This window comes from Aulonocara stuartgranti (genome assembly GCF_965226115.1).
Source record: "Aulonocara stuartgranti genome assembly, chromosome: 16".
In the NCBI taxonomy this organism is placed as follows: domain Eukaryota; kingdom Metazoa; phylum Chordata; class Actinopteri; order Cichliformes; family Cichlidae; genus Aulonocara; species Aulonocara stuartgranti.
In genome coordinates this window covers 28517805-28535201 of record NC_138952.1, presented here as the reverse complement: position 1 = coordinate 28535201, position 17397 = coordinate 28517805, and the positions used below count along the sequence as shown (strand labels likewise).

The 17397-nt window shown below is 41.3% G+C and overlaps 1 protein-coding gene across 6 annotated transcripts in view; it reads right to left on the bottom strand.

Moving 5' to 3' along the window:
• Window positions 1-17397, bottom strand: part of lrch1 (leucine-rich repeats and calponin homology (CH) domain containing 1) — a 101002-nt gene that overhangs the window by 76162 nt on the left and 7443 nt on the right. The gene's annotated exons all lie outside the window — the stretch shown is intronic.

Genomic DNA, 17397 nt, shown 5'->3' with positions numbered 1-17397 from the left:
TGTGCATCTTGTGGCCAAAACATGCTTTTGTCTAAGCATTTCCAGTTCTAAACATAGATGCAGTGTGTATGTGTGTGTCCTCCCACAGGAATTCTGCATGACCTATTTCTCAACCCATGTCCATCTGCCGCAACCTCGCTCACACACATTCACAAAAACAGCCAGCAGTAAACATCACATTGGTTTTAAAAATGTCTATGGCAGAAACACACACACACACACACACACACACACACACACACACACCAGAACATTCCTCTCTCTTTAAATTTATTTAAAAATGATCTACAGTAACTTGGCAGTAAACAGTGGTGAGTGACTAAAAATCTAATATACTGGCATGTGGCTCACCGAGTTTGTAATCACACAACGATTTTCTCTTTAATATAAAATAAAATGTTTGAGTATTTTACTGTAATGCCTTGTTTTAAACTTAATTTTAAATGTAGGATGCATCAAAATATATAAAATATATTTAAAAAAAGGATAACACTGGTGTACACTGCTTCAGAGTCTGTGACCTTGACAGCTATAATTTGAAACAGTATAAATCTAACTGTAAATGAATACATAACTGTTGGTCAATGATTTCACAGAAGTAGAATGACCACAGGCCACAATGCGGTTGGAGTTTGGTGCTGCAGGAAACCTGAGGTGGCAAGATGGGGCTTAAGTTACTCTAAAGACAAAGAGATGGTGATGCATTCAAAAATTCAAAAATTTAGTCAAATCAGTGAAAGTTTTCAGGTTATTCCAACTTGAAACTTGTTTTGACTGCTTGACCAGTTCAAAACTGACTTCTTCAGACCTGAGCCGCCGAGTTGTGAATGCACTGCTGAGAATTAATTAAAGCTGTAGATAATAACAGACTTTCCAACATGATTTGTGATAGTTGTTTCCATCTTTAAAGCCTTCAAGCACAGACAGACAATGCTTGGCACCCATATGTGCAAGCATACGTCTCGGTTAAATTTACATTGATGTGCTGTACAGATTGTTAGACTGGATCAGTAGAAGGGAATAGATTTCTGAGATTGACCATTTCACTATCAGTCCCCTGTTCTGAATTCCAACCAATCCAATCCATTTCCAAACTTCTCCTGATCTCCTGTTCAGAAAGGTCATTTTCAAGTGACTTACCTATGGCATAAAGTCCAAACAAGATGACGGCTGGATATGTTTATGCATAAGTTCCACAACCACAACTTCACTGACAGTTGTATGGATGAGGATAGGATAGTAAGCCTATGGCTCATGATGGCCCCACTTCATGTGCTGCAGCACACAAAAAATCAGCTTGTTTGATCTAATATCAGATTTTTGTACCTGTGAACTGAAGACTCCAGACCACTGTTTGTTCCTGCCGACTTTAAACCGTGGCTGTCCCACATATTTCTGACAGTGCCCGCTGGTGACGGTAAACACCTAAAGCAGTCGTGTGCTGTGACTTTACAGAAAGGCAAGCAGAGTTGATGCAAGCCCTGCTTGCCTTGCTTGTCCTAAGAGAGCTTCACTGAGCTAAAGTATGTAGACAACAGTCTGCAAATCTGTGTGCCGTCTCTGCATAGAACTGCGACTTTCCACTGCTGCTCATCTAGATAAATGGACTAACCTTACTGGTTCACAGAGTTTCTTTTTTGTCATTTTTCTTTTGTTTTTCACTTCTTTAATAGTGCGCTCAGAATTTGCACTTGTACTTTTACACCCTGCAACACAAATCACGTTCTCGCTGCTAAAATGATATGCATGCAAAAACACTGAAAAAGGAAAGACCGAGCAGTACCTACTGAAACAACAGGATGTAAACTTCCTGTTTGCATCCTTCAACATATTATGGAAGCTGCATTCATCTATGTAAATAGAAATCAAGGAAATAACAGCAATGGTGGTGCCAAAGTCCATAAATATTTCCTATTATGATGCCCAGGACACAAACATGCAGCACCAAATCAATGGAAGATTCACATATAAAATCATTGTCCCCTGCTGTCACTTCCCACCATTTTAAAAATTAACTGAGAAGTCCCCTTAAGGTTACAGTGAAAACAAATCTCCTGAAGAGTAATTTTGGCTTTTCAGCTGGATCCTCCTTAAGGGATTTGGTGACTGAGAGAATGTGTTCACGCATTAAAAAGAAAAAGGAAATGAGACTTTGTTTGAGGGTCCATGCCACTCCCCCTCCTGCCTGGTCACCCGTTCCCCTTGCTCCATTTGTCTCTGAATCTCTATGTTTTGTTCTCCAGAACAACTGAAACGACTGTTACATAACAGAGCCCAAGCAGTCCAAATGAACATCTACCCACATCAACTCTGAGAACAGTCATGTTCAGCGTGCAAAAGGGCTTACCAGCACATACACACAGGCAAGGGCTTAATTCCTTTTAAGGACAAAGCAGACCTAAAAACAACAATCTGTGTGTTTTATTTTTTTGTGCCATAATTCACTCATGCGACAGTGGGGGACAATGTTTCATCGTCCTGCTGCTTCGGCGCTTGCCGTCTCGCTTCTCTGCCTATCTGGAAGGAAAAGTAGGACCAGGGGAAAACACCCAAAGTCTGCTGCTTTATCATGTACGAACAAGCACACACACACACACACACACACACACACACTGACCTAACTTGGGTCCACAGTATTACATAATTAAGTCCTTAGAAAAATAATATGACACAGTCCATGTTGTAATGTTAATAGTCGAGCAGTGAAGTGAAATGATTTGTGAATTAGCAACATTTACATGCAAGTTTGACCTTCTGTGTCCACTGTCAGTTCTGTAATATTACAGATTCTCTAGCGCACCAAATGGAGTCATTTAAAGTAAGTCTTTTTAACCACTGTGCCCTACTTACTGGGTGGTGACACTTCCTGTTTAACTGTTGAGACCAAAGTACTACCTTTGGCATAGTCGGTTATCCTGAGTTCAGAATATACGATACTGTTTGTCTGATATCATCAGTGTCACATTAGTGTAAATAGAGGCCAAATCCTATGAATGCACCTATTCATATGCCCTCTATTGATACTGGCACACTAAATATAGTCAAATCAAAGGGGGGTGTAAAAGCAACGAAAACCAAATAAAACAACTGAAACATGACACCTCCCCTATTGATCAAATTATTGTTTAGATCGCTACTGGCCTATAATCTCACAATTGGTGCATTCCTAATAAACTCCTGCCGTGTTTTGACCGAGGGAGGGACATTGCAAGTTTGTCCCAACTGCAGCTTAGCAACAAAGAGAAGGAAAGTTTTATGTTACTATTAGGGCTGCCACAAACGATTATTTTGATAGTCGACTAGTCACCGATTATTTTTGCGATTAGTCGACTAATCAGATCATCATCCATTGGACGTAAAACCTACAGCTTATTGCACCAGCAGCATCTGCTCTTATATAACTATCATTAGCTTACAGCTTTAAGTGTTTAAGGTCTGTGCTAACTAAAAATAAAGACAAGATGATAGTTTATTAAATTTTAATGAAATCTGCAGATTGTTTTGGTGAAGTTTAATAAACTCCTTGCTATCTAAAATATAACAGGACACCGCAGTATATTCTTGAGCATCTCACACTTCTGATAATCAGCTGTCTGCTTGATGTTTATTCAGCTGTGTAAAAACTGTAACTTTAATCTCAGCCAAACCGATTTACTCAGGAACAAATAAAATACAAAAAAAAAGCCAAACAATAACATTTTTAAGTTATCTAAGTGACTTATATATATTTAACCGGAGTAGCGAAAGACGGTGGTGGGTTTGAAAATGATTTGCCGGGAGTCCAGTGTTCTCATGGGCTCTAGTGAGCCTTGAATCCCGGCTAACTATCGAGCTAGTGGGTAACAGACGTCTCCGAAAACGTCGGAGCACTTTTGAAAATATGTGGTGTCTTGATAAACTGAGCAGATATTTGAAGTTTACACAGCTACATTCTAGCCTGAAAATATGTTAAACGTTTATTTTGTGACCCAGAAAGAATAATAAGAGTAATATTAAAACTAACTAGCTGCCGCCATTGTTGGAAACTGAGCTGGGCTGCGCTATGAATTCTGGGACAGAGCTACTTCTTCTTCTTCGGGGTTTAACGGCAGCTGGCATCCTTGTACATGCAGTGCTGCCATCTTCTGTTTCAGTCCGTTATTACACTCTTAAGTCCCACTACTTATTCCTGCCTCTTTTGTGATCTTACAAATCTTCAAACGACGCGTCGAATATTAAATCAGTCGTCGGCGATTTTGATAGTCGACGTAGTCGTGACTAGTCGACTAATCGTGGCAGCCCTAGTTACTATGCTCACATTCAGTCATATCTATGCAAGTTCACATGTTAACACAAAGCCGAGGCAATATATACACTCCAAGACGCTAGCCTGTTTTAATCAGTATAGTTTGGACTAAGTACAACACCTCTTTTGCACAGACCAGTAGGAAAATGTACCGCCTCTGAGCTTTTGTGTGTGTGTGTGTGTGTGTGTGTGTGTGTGTGTGTGTGTGTGTGTGTGTGTGTGTGTGTGTGTGTGTGTGTGAGAGAAGCTGGGGGATCTGTCTGTCTGACCCAGTGACCAGCTGACAATCACAGATTAGTATTTAGATTTAGGGAGTTGGTGTGATTATTGTCAGGGCAGACAGGGGAGTAAAAGTGACAGTCAGTGATGATTACAAATACACTGTATGTGACTCTTTTTTTAAAATCCAAACCAATGCTGAAATTTCACTGATTTCAAGAAACAAACTGTCCAACAGTTGTCATTCATTGTGTATTATTATTTTTTCCTACCAAAGTTTCTCATTTGAAAGCCAAGATGTGCAAATTATTTTCATGGAGAAGCTTCAGACACAAAAACCCACTCAAATTTGTTTCAATAAGTCAAAAACAGACCCTACACTTAAAAAAAAATACATAGAACAGAATAAAAAAAACCCAGATAAACACTGAAAGTCTCGAACAATCAAAAAAAGAGAGGTTTTACTTGTTTTACAAAAAAGGGAGGAGAGAGATAGAAGCGGAGATTTTACAGTAAAGATGAACTCAGACAGTGTGAGAGATGGCGAGGGGAAAAAATGTTACCTTTAAAAATAGCGAGAAAAAAGGAACATGGAGGAAGAAGGGGAAGAGAGCTGGCAGGCAGGGACATTAACAGGATTAGTGAGGGGGAGTTTCCTCAAACTGGCAACCCACCAGGCACACTGTCAACACATATACATACACACGCACACTCACACTCATCATCATCATCAAATGCAACAACAAACCCCCCACTACTGACCCACATCTTTCTCTGCTGTCGGCATATCACTAAACTGTGAGGCCAAGTGTGTGTGTGTGTGTGTGTGTGTGTGTGTGTGTGTGTGTGTGGCCACTGGCAGGGCTGCAGGGGATGGCATGCTTACAAAACAGCACCCACTCCCACCAAAACCCTGGCACACTGACACACAGACATGATTCCTGGCATTGTAGAAATGTTAGGTTATGAAGCCTTCAAATTCAAAATACTACAACTGCAGGGAGCGTCCAGGGAGGGGCTCTGTCCCTCACAGAAAACTGATTTCCTTAGTTAGCATCATTAGCTTAATGATGCCGTTTTCAGCTTGGAAAAGGTGCTGCTTTTAGTTGGTACAGCATGTTAATTCTCCGGGGTACCCTTCATAACTCCTCCTTCAGACATTCAAAGCTTTCCTAAATAATTTAATTGCCCAGACACTGATTGGCTGGCACGCCACAAAAAACCCACCAACTCGACAATCCTGTCTGTCAAAGTCTGCACAGAGGCGAAAAAATGAAACACTCTCTTAGCATCAACCTCAAACGAGGAAAAGATGAAGCCCACAGACATTACAACAACAACACTAGTCAGAAATAAAGAATCATTAATATAACTCTAGCATCCACAAACATCACAAACGCCTCACCTACTGTAACACTTGGACAGGTGAGAGAGCCAAACAGTCAAGTTTATATCCAAGCAGACTTTACGTTATGTGACTTAATGCTACAAGCTCTTTATCAGACGGGATGTGGATTTATTTTATTTCATGCATGTGTGTGCGTATGTGTTTGAGCATATGTGAACGCTTATTTATGTATGCTGGGATGTGCTTCATGGTGAATTAGGATAAGCCTGAAGCAGAGGGGTATGGAAAGTGTGTGCGCTCATCACAGTGAACTGGTTATTGATATGGATGTGTGTGTATGTGTCTGGATGACAGTATGATGCCAAGAGGATTTAAGTGGGAGATAGAGAGAGGTGTGTGTGTGTTGGTTTTGGGGGTGAATCTGGCCTACATTTGGAGGGATGAGAGAGTTCCTCTTTATTTATTCAAAGCGTCTGTCAGGACAGACCAAAACTGTACATCTCTGATTTAGAAAGACACAAGGTGGTCTCATTTTGTTTTAAAGCTGGGATGCAATTTCATTTTTTTATTATGCAGTACACATTTTTAAAATTTCACGAAAATTTAATTGGATCACAATAGGTCACACTTCACTGAATGACTTTTTCAGGGTCCCTATCCCAACTGTCTTGGGGCGAGAGGCAGGGTACACCCTGGACAGGTTGCCAGTATGTCGCAGGGCTAACACATAGAGACAACCATTTGCACTCACATTCACACCTATATTAACCCTATCCCCACTAACTGCACGTCTTTTGACTGTGAGAAGAAGCCGGAGTACATGCAAACTCCAAACAGGAAGACCCCGGCCTGATGGTGGAATTGAACTAAGGATCTTCTTGCTGTGAGGCAACAGTGCAATCCATTGTGCCACCACTCCACTGAATATGTTAATTTTCTTTTTATAAACTAGAGTGCTATATGGACTGTGGCACCATATAACAGACTACAAACTGCAGAAGGTGTCAGATCTTACATATCCAGTCATCCACCCATTCACATACACATTCACACACTGTGAACATTAATGATGTGAATCTCTCATCTGCTTCAGCGTAGAGCGTTTTCAGAGATGATCTTCTGCATACTTTGGGTGTAACGAGTGGTCATTTGACTTATTGTTGTTTTCCTATCAGCTTGAACCAGTCTTTCCATTCCTCTTTAACCTCAGGGACAATTAACAGAACAATATTTAACATTTCTAAAAGAATTTTTTGCTCAGAGAACTGCTGCTCACTGGATATTTCGCTTCTTTTTTCTCTGTAAAGGTTTACTAGTGTAAATCCCAGCAGCTGCACCAATCATAACACATTCAAAAATCACTTAATTCACCTTTTTCTCCCTTTCTGCTGTTCTGTTTGAACTTCAGCAGGTCATCTTGACCATGTCTGCATGTCAAAATGAACTACGTTACCATCTGATTGGCTTATTAGGTATTTGCATTAACACTGAATTGAACAGGTGTACCTAACAAAGTAGTTCATGCATGTATCTTTCTTCTTCTTTTGTCCCTGGTTGACGGTTGGCAGGGGGTGCCGTAGGGTTTCCATCCCAGTCAACTATGCACTTCCAGGCCTTGCAATCTCTGGACTTGACCTTTGCTTGCTTGAGGGTTAGACGTCGTTGTTTAAGATTGTTTTCAATTTGCTTGATCCAACTCTTCTTGGGCATGCCATGCTTGATTCTCCAGTGGGCGAGGTGCTGCTGCAGAGTAGGGCGATATAGCAAGCGACAGCTGCTCATGCGGCAGACGTGGTCAAACCATTGCAATCATTGCTTTTCCATCACCTCTTCTATTGAGGGCTCCTGGTGACATTGACTACGTATTGCACTGTTGCTGAGACGATCGCGGAGGGACACTTGGAGAATCTAACGCAAACACGCATTTGGAAGACCTCGAGCTTGTTGAGGTCGTGGTAGCGGATGACCCAGATCTCGGATCCATAGAGAAGAATGGGCAATACCAGTGTGCGGCACCAGCGGATTTGGTGATGAAGGTTACGTCTGTCTACTTCCAGAGGCACCATCGGAGGAAGACGAATGCCACCATCGCTTGACTGATTCTTCATGTGTGTGCTGCCCCAGGGTTGTAGGTCCTATTAAACATAGTCAGCATTTCTAATAATAAGATTAGAGTATGTACAAGTAGATCCTGTAAGCCAAAAGGTCAGACTCAGTGAGAGCAGAAAACATAAAAAAAGACAAAAAAATATATAAGACACCCCCTTTAACTGGTCCAGAGGAGACCATTAAGAATAGGGGCACCAGGCTCATCTGTAACTGTCAGGTTATGTTATTGCTCTTCAATACAAAAAGCTTGCTGTAAGTGAGCTGGATGAGGTGTGATTAGTCAATGTGAAGCTAAACAAACTAAATACAAAAGAAGCAGTTTCTCTCAGCTGACCACTGGTATAAAACCAGAACTGAGCGTATCCCTAAGCATAACAATGACACTATAGCAGAGTGATGATTTAGTGAGCTCACAATAATTAACACACAGACAGACACAGTTTATACGTGTAATCACACGGTGCACTGTGCAGCAGAGAACAGAAGGAAGTGACCTTCAGATTGCAAAAGGCCTGAGGAAGGAAATTTGTTCCCTTCCAAGGTTATCTAGTGAGACCGCTCAGAGGGGCACACTATCCAACAAGAATGCAGGTGGGGACGTCCTGATGCAGACGAGTGGTTCAAATAATTAGGTATTTTCCTTGGACCTTCCCATGTCATGACTGCTGGGGTGGGGGTGTAAGTGTTACTCCAGGACACCACACAGCAAGACAGTGTTTCACCTGCAGCAAATGTGGACCATTAGTACATTGCACTTCTCTGGAATTTCTTTAGCGGAAGATTTTAAATGAGCAGCAAAAGCTTTAAAAAAAAAATCATTCTGTTTTGCTGTACATGTCTAAATGTTAACATTAACATCTGCAACCGCCATTCATGAATCAGTGAAGGGTGGTAGCTAACCCTGCCAAACCTGAGGTAATAAATCCATGTGCTGAAGGAGGAGAAGCAGGTTTACATGAGCTGACTGAGGCTGGTCTTTGGTCTGTCAGTGTGTTTGTATTTTCAGCTCCACAGAGCAGCTTCAGAGACACGTCTGATCTGTGCAGCGCGCAGCAGCAGATGACAAACACTGATAGAAGAAAGCCTCAAAAGATCTAATTCAGTCACAGGCGCACAAGATGTGACCACACACATGCTGCACTGCCGTAATCGCAAGCACATAGTAGACTACAGGACAAAACGTGAACATGAAAGAAGAAGAGGGGAAAAATGCTTAAAACATGATGTAATGTATGACATCAGTGTCAAGCAATGTGTAAAGCGATGATACAGCCTCAAGTCAAATCCTGGCTTACGGGTAAGTGTCAGGTATCAAAAGCAAAAACCTTTTCCTTATATGCTCAGTGATCGAGTGTCCCACAAGTCATGCCCTCCTGATCCTTCCTAATCCTTTCTGTTAGAGCCGTAACTAATGGTTACTTAAAATATTTTCCCACCATTAATGAAATAATTGTTTGATCTGTGAAATATTAACCTGTCACAGACTCCCAGAGTCTTTGACTGGGAAGTTCTGACCTTAATGTTATAACACAAGAGGGCCTTGATACCAAAGACCACCTTAAAACAGAGGGGCTACAGTGTATCGCATGATTTCAACTAAACCGAGTTCAATGACTTTTGCTTAAGCAACATTGTAAGTCACTGTCACTGGTGTTCTGAATAATGCAACTGCACATCGAAGGCTTTCCTCATATCATCCAGATAACCAGTCTGTCGCAGGGCCTTTTAATAACCAATCAATGCTAAATTAAAGAGCAAAGCATTGCTAGTCTCTTCCTCAGAGCGATGATATTAATGGACACCCAAAGCCGAGGTATCATACACAAAGTGGAAAAAGTATATTTCAATTTCGTTATCAGTAAATGTCCAAAAGGCCGCTCACAGGAAGCGCAGCACATGTGGGCCACAAAAGGACTGTGTTAGTTTACAGAAGTTAGCATTTAGCTCCAATGATAGCCTCTCAGAGCTGCCAGCAAGTATGTGACCCTCCAGTGTTATTGTTAAATTTATGTTTGCTGTGTTTTACTTCACTAGGAGAACAAAAAAAAAAATCAGCATTGCATTAGGCAGCCATAAAGTAATAATTATATAAGTCCAGCTGTAGCTGCAGCTACGCTTTACAGTTGTGGTGAGGGGGTGGGGAGATACTGGGCTTCCTTAACAGGAAAAGCTCCAAGGCACTGCCTCCTGAACACAATGTAGTGGGGAGCAGTTACTTCCCTCCTCTGTGCTGGTGAGAAAACCAGCATCTCCACCCTCATTTCCCCGCCTTACAGTATCATTATCACAACTCCACCCATCTTCAGGTTAGCTTTTGCTCCACTGACTAAGAGCAAAGCTAGTGCAAAGACACTTACAGCTCTGCAAGGTCTGCAAGCCTCTGGACATCTTTGTCATTAACTGCACTTACAATAATAAAATAAAACACAGACATACAGTTCACCATTATCATCACTATTAATGAGTAATTAATTGATAATAGTGACATTGCCACGGCTACCACAGTAGACAAACAACTTTGTAAAATAGGTGGGAAAAAAGAGATTGTAAAATTGAGTAACCTAGAACAGTAGGTCCTTGGTGGCAAACCTGAGAGATAATAAGACATTATGTTTATTCTATTCTTTATCTTATATTAAAAAAGCTGATGTATCCAGAAGTGATCTATCAATTTTCCTATCCACTTCTACATTTGTCTGGAGTATAACATATAATGTTCATAATGGAGTAAGAAATTAGTCACCAGGAACATCCCTAGTTTGGGCAGATCTAACTTCAATGTTAGCTTGACCTCATTTTAGAACTTTGTCTGAGTTTGCTGTCTTTTGTACAATTACACAGAATTTCTCAGAGATGATGTAATATGTGACATCAGTGTGACAGTTTCGATGTGTAAAAAGATGTCACAGCCTGAAGTTATATCCTTACTCATAGGTAGGTGTCAGGTGTGCTCAGGGATCAAGTGTTCCATATGTCATGGCCTCCTCTGATGAGATCCTTCCTAAACCGCTGTTAGTTGTAACTAAGACATTATTACTTCATCAGGAATCTTTTTTCCACCATTAATGAAGTTGTTGTTTTTTCATAGAAGTGCTTTTTTCTATGTCTCAGTGTTTTTGCCCAATATTCTCTCACAAACACACACACACGTATTCAGGCAAGGCATCAAGCCACTGTCTTTCCTTTAACTTAGTAAACACGACAGTGTTTCCCCTCAGGCACGATCTGATATCGTCGTGTTGGTGTTGTTCCCAGATCATCATACTAAATGTTGTTCCAGTTGCAAGTGACCAATCAAAATGTTGTGATGTCAGACTTTTGCGACTTCGGGAAAAACCGCCGTAAAAAAAAACTGTACTTAAGCTGCGAGAAACCGCCTCTGTCCGCCGATCAACGGACCCTGACCCTAACCCTTTAATAAACGGTAAGCAGAATTGATATAGTCCTTGCAACACTGGAATTTCATAAATGCACGAATGGCTTGGCGCGCAAAAGAATAACTTCACAACAATGTGATTGGTCACTTGCAATGTTGAACCTGGAACAAGATTTTCATGATGACCTGGGAACAACACGACGATATCAGATCATCCTTCCCCTCAGAATTAACCTACATTCGTGGTGGTAGTATGGAGGCATGCTAAGATATGTAAGCAGACTCTGTGAACACAGCGTAGCAGCATGAGAAAAGGCTCAGCACTTGCTGCTGGCTGATGTTAGACGGATGTTAAACTTTCATGCAGTGGTTCTCCAGATGAGAACAATGACCACAAGACAAGAGACTCAACACAGCTGAATGACACTGAAGACTGGCAGCAGCTGAACTTTCAGAGTAAGAGAAGGGAAGGTTGCAGTAGCTGATGGATCACATCACCATTTTGGATGGATGATTTAAAAAAAACTTGATAAATATTCTGAGGAGCTGTCAATATATCAGGTGAAACCAGTTTCCAAAAATCTTGCCCATCCATGCGCTGATCCAAGCTGACAGAACCTGGACTCGGTCCTGTTAGATTGCACTTTCCATCTCAGTCCACTGAGCTCTTTTCTGATGTCCCTGAGCTCCTCACTCTCTCCGACTGGCGTCTCTGTAGCTCTTCATTTCTCAGAGAGAAAACCATTAAATGCTCCATTAAGTGCTTCTTTAACTGCCTCATTCTATATGCATGAGCCGCTGGTCCTCCCTCTCAGAGTCCTCTGAGAACAAATCAATAGGAGGCGGCTGAAGGTGAAGCTCACAGTGAGGGGTAATGTTAAGGCATCTAATCACAAGGAAGGAAAGCATGCACTTCTGTCTTTTGGTTCCCTAAATTGTTAAAATGTGTTAATTAAAATTGTGCTTTTTGACACTTTCAAAAGACCACTCTGCTGTGGTTACTCTGTCCTCCAAATATAAAAGTGTTTGAGGATCTGAGGGTGTGTGTGTTTCCGTCACAGCTGTCACTACGTTCAGGTGTGGCGCGAACACTGAGCAGACAGTGCCTCCTCTAACCCCACATCCCAACACATTCCTGGAAATCCAACGCTTCCTGAAAGGGAAGGAACAGCACTGAGGTATAGGAAGTGAAGGTGGTAATGTCATGGGGGATAAATCATGCCTCAGGCACACATTATGCATCCATCTACACACATTAAACACACACAGACACACACACAGCTGCATCCTTCAAACCTTTATTGCACTCTTTCTGTATCATTAATGACTTCTATAATATTGTAAACCACTATCGGGCCAACATGGCAGCTTGTTGGTCTATTGACTGGTAAAATATTGCATAGTCAGATCAATAAGCAAGTTGCCCACAAATTATACAAGGACCCCACATCATTGTTTACAGTTTCTATGAGAAAAAGAAAAAAAATATTGTTTTCTTCAGAAAAAAAGAAAAATCACCATGAGAGTAAACTGCGGGAAGAGCGATCGAGTAAACCTGTCCTCCCTGCGACAATGGCAAATGGCTCTTTGGTCAGGTCGGAGGGCCCTTTAGAGTTTTGCTTACAGACCCGGGGTCAGGACCCGTTCTGCGTTACATCTGGTATCTGGTGAAATAAATAGACCTGACTATAAGTACACGTCGTGTTGACAGATTTCTTCAACAAATATGGAAAACATACTTAAATTGGAAAGAAAAAAAAATTCCCTGTAAATAATTTCAGCATCTAAGACCTCTGCAAACCCCGGACTGCTGTTTTACTGTATTCATTTTCTTTTCCCCCAGTCACTCTGCATCTGCTCCTATTCCAGCTGACATTATAGCGATAGGCGGGTACACCCTGAACGTCACCAGTTCAGTGACAGCGCTTCTCATGCAGCAGTTTTAGGATAAAAAATACAATCGTGGCTTAAAGTTTGGGCAGTTGCACCACTACAAACTTCTCAAATTCCTCCTCAAAGAAAAGTCTAAAGTAAAGAAATATTAGTATAAATAAATAAACTGCATTCATATAGCAACAGAAAACAAGCATTTATTAACTGTGTATTGTGCAGCTAATTTTCCAAAAGCATCTTGCTGCAAATAGTGAATGTCCCAACTAAAATTTGATCTACATAATTTAAAGGCATGATTTCAGTTGGGTTGGCTATTAAACAAAAAATGAAAAAAAAAAACTATTATCATTATTATTATTATTGTAGTCACTTTTGATTGGTAACTTGGTCTGTGCTCTGGGACTTCCTCCACCTTTCATGTACACACTTGGAAAGTAACCACAGTGCAATAAAAAATGCTGAGATATGGCAATCCAACCTGCTGATGGTCAGAGAATGTCTCACTCCGTTAGGGTTGATGGTCAACAAAAAAAACTGCCTATTAACAGAATAAATCGCAGATATACTGATGAACATGCTTCTATGTGCAAATGCATTTAAGTACAAGTGGAGAACAATTTGAACTTTTTAACTCCATATAAAAATTTGCACAGTACACCTGACAAACGCAGGGAGGTTGTTGCTGTCAGTTTACACACATATTGTAAAGCTCTTTGTGTGCGTGCCTGTGTGTTCGTGTCTGTCCACTAAAAAAAACTGCCAAACACTGCAGAAATGTGTATTGTCTAGAGCTGGGTATGTGGTGGGAAGCACATGCTCACACACATAAAACCCACAGCAGACAGGCAGAGCATTAATACCAAAAAGCTCATCAGTGTGTCCACTGTAGGACAGTAACACAACCACACAGCAGCACAGAGACAGCTACAGTGTTTTTCTGCATCTATGTAGTAATATGAGGAGAAGATGATTAATTGATGAAGAAATTAACTGAATAATTCATAGCCCCATCATACATTGTACACCTCTGATTCAAGCCTTCCAGATATAAACATGTTTGTATATTAGTGTTACATTTATTACAAAACGAGCGCTCCATAGCCGAGGACCATTTAGACACCGGTGTTGAAGGAATACCTCCAGGTCCCTTTTTCAGTGAGGTACAGGGCTTATGAGTAAGTCAACATTTTTTACACTCAACCGTGGAGCTGGATCCTGATGACCCTCTGCTGATTGTTTCCTCCATGCCATGTTAGCTCTCGGGCTAGATATCAGTGCACGGCTGCTGACAAGTAGAGCAGCCAACAAAGAACATGAAACTGAATTGAACTGATCACCTTATACATTAGCCCATCACTAGAGGACTAATTATCGTTATTGTCACTAGAAGGTACAGGACGTACAACTCGGTGAATCTAAGTGTTAATATTTTAATTGATTGCCAAGGTCATTAAATTGTCACATGTTATGTGGCCGTGGCCATCTGCCACCAGATGATGCTGCAGCTCTGATACTGTTGTAGAAAACAGTCATAACTTTAAGCCTATTATTATTAGTTATTGAGAAGGCAAAATAATTAGATCGTGGATCTTTTGTGGGAATGCATGCTGGAGATTATGTCATGCTAACTGAGTTAGAATAGCAGAGTGGATGTGTTAAAAAGGAGGGTGATGTTTGAAATCATTGTTCTTCCTGTTAACCATGGTTATCTGCAAGGAAACACATGCAGCTATCATCGCGGTGCATAAATAGGGCTTCACAGGCAAGGATGTTGTTGCTACTAAGATTGCACGTAAATCTACCATTATCGGATCATCAAGAACTTCAGGGGTAAAGATTCAGTTGTTGTGAAGAAGGCTTCAGGGTGCCCAAGAAAGTCAAGAAGCACCAGGACTGGCTCCTAAAGATGATTCAGCTGCGGGATCTGAGTGCCACCAGTGCAGAGCTTGCTCAGGACTGGCAGCAGGAAGGTGTGAGTGCATCTGCATGCACAGTGAGGCCGAGACTTCTGGAAGATGGCCTGGTGTCAAGAAGAGCAGCAAAGAAGCCACTTCTCTTCAACAAACAAACAAAAAGAAAAACATCAGGGACAGACTGATATTCTGTAAAAAAAAGTACAGCGAGTGGACTGCTGAGGACAGGCGTAAAGTCGTTTTTTCTGATAAAGATGTTTGGAGCATCTGGAAAAAAGGATGTCTGGGGAAAAAAAGGTGAGCGCTACCATCAGCCCTGTCTCATGCCAACAGTAAAGCATCCTGGGACTATTCATGTGTGGGGCCGCTTTCCCACAATTTTGCCAAAGAACACAGCTATGAATAAAGAATGGTACCAAAACATCCTCCGACAGCAACTTCTTCCAACCATCCAAGAACAGTTTGGTAAGGAACAATGGTTCAGCACGATGGAGCACCGTGCCATAATGCCAAAGTGATAACTAAGTAGCTCAGGAAAAAAAACATTGAAATTTTGGGTCCATAGCCAGGAAACTCCCCAGACCTTAAGCCAATTGAGAACTTGTGGCCAATCCTCAAGAGGCAGATGGACAAACAACAACCCACTAATTCTGACAAACTCCAAACTTTGATTATGGAAGAATGGGTTGCCATCAGCCAAGATTTGGCCCAGAAGTTGATTGACAGCATCTCAGGGCCAACTGTTCTTGAAAAAGAAGGGCCAACACTGCAAATATTGACTCTTCACATAAACAGACTTTGTGAAAACTAATATTCATGCCATTCTCACAACTGTACAGTGGTGACCAGAAAGAATCAGTTTTATTACTGAAAAAAATCATCTCCCTACTCTCTTCCTCTTTCCTGGAATCATCTTTAAACAGAAATCCCCTTCAAGTTCCCAGATTTTTCCCAAACACTTTCACCCTGAGTGCTAGAACTTTTATATATAGCAATTATATCAGGAACGGTACAAAAGAGGATTTGTAAGCGCATAAAATGAAAGCAAAATCAGTTACGTGTTATTGCTGTGGATGATTGCGATTTAAAAAATAAATAAATAAAATCTGCGGTTAAAATTTTGTCATTCCTCAGAACTAAACATTATGTCATTCTGTTTATCTTTTAACTGTCTGGCAGTTAAGGGATGTTTAACACCCCAAACACACAAACAGACACACACACACACGGTTTGGTAGTTGCTGTTGATCCCACCACATTTGAAAGCAGACTGACTGGTTGGTTTGGTTTGAAAATCACCTTCCTTCACCTTTCAGTTCCTGGACACAAGTGATATAATCTACCCTAAAATAAATACCTGCAACCACACATATGCAGCCCCTCCCTGAGCGTGTCATATTAATAAATCTTATCTCACGTTCAATTAGATATACCACATTTTACCCTGTTAACAGTCAACATCAGCCTCTGATCATTCTCAGTGTTCTTTTTCTTTATCCTTTATAACTGTTTCAGTCCCTCTTCCTTGATCACAACCATGTGCAACATCTTCCACGAGGAAGCTTTTGAAAATGTGCCTTATACTTTTTCAGCACCATACAAAATTATAATGATGCTTTATGATGTGATGTTTCAAATCTCTTCTTCATCTGTGTGTTGTATGAATCAGGTGTGATTAAGTATTAAATAGAGGTTTGAGAACAGGCAGAAGCAGGCCCAAAACAGCAACTGCAGAAAGGAGTTAAACCCGCCATCTTTCTGTGTTTCTTCAGCCCGCCTTTCAGCGTGGTTCACCCGAGTGACTGTAAACACTCTAAAAGTAGCTCTTTTCCAACAAAAAGCCACCTCTTAGTTTGAGAGAAGCCATTAGTGGGAGGAGGCTGTAAGGAAAGCAGCTCCAGCTTGTGTTTCACTACAAGCCGAGACTTGCGCGGCTGCTGATATGAAACTAGGAGGAAGCACAGTGTGAGTCCTTGCACTTCTGTCGACTCTGACACACTGCTTCTGTGTGCACTTTAGCTGATTTATATAAATACGCGTGTGCATGTGTGCATTTAAAGACGAGTGCTTCCACAGCACGCTCGTCTGTCACAGTGACTCACTTTGTTCTGTCTCATCTCATTTCTTTTCATGGGAACTGATCACAGTTGCTGTGTGATCAGAGACGCCTCCATCTTCACTACAGAAAACTCAACAGGCCACTGTTTACTACTGTCACACCAGCATGTCGGTCATATCCACTCCAAAATGTCTA